This window comes from Monopterus albus, unplaced genomic scaffold (assembly GCF_001952655.1).
Source record: "Monopterus albus unplaced genomic scaffold, M_albus_1.0 scaffold103.1, whole genome shotgun sequence".
In the NCBI taxonomy this organism is placed as follows: domain Eukaryota; kingdom Metazoa; phylum Chordata; class Actinopteri; order Synbranchiformes; family Synbranchidae; genus Monopterus; species Monopterus albus.
This window is the reverse complement of record NW_018127983.1, coordinates 2183939-2184372: the sequence shown is the minus strand read 5'-3', so window position 1 is coordinate 2184372 and position 434 is coordinate 2183939.

Genomic DNA, 434 nt, shown 5'->3' with positions numbered 1-434 from the left:
TCCTGAGACACAGTGCCACAGAGCAAGCCGTTCCCTGGGCAGCGAAGAGTTTTGCAGGGAAAACAGCAGGATCTCAATCAATTCCCCAATCGACCCAAAGTGAATCCAGCTGGTCAGAGCTCACACAAAGATCGTTTGCACACTGGAAACGCTCTTGAGCTATATCATCCCATCCACTGTTGCTTTGTGTGCTCCTCCTCCAAGTAGCACAGTGGTTCTCAAACATTTTTTGTCATTCCCCACTTAAGAGGGTGGGCGAATTTTCAAGCCCCACTTGTCAAAAAATTATAACGAAATTGGCCAATTTTAAAATTTCAAATTGATTGAAATATCAAATAACACTAAGCTGAAAACGGATAATATATAAGTGCAACTGTATCGTTTGACAGAGGGCTAGTTTTCAATTTTGCAGCACTTGTTTCATCCAGCATAAT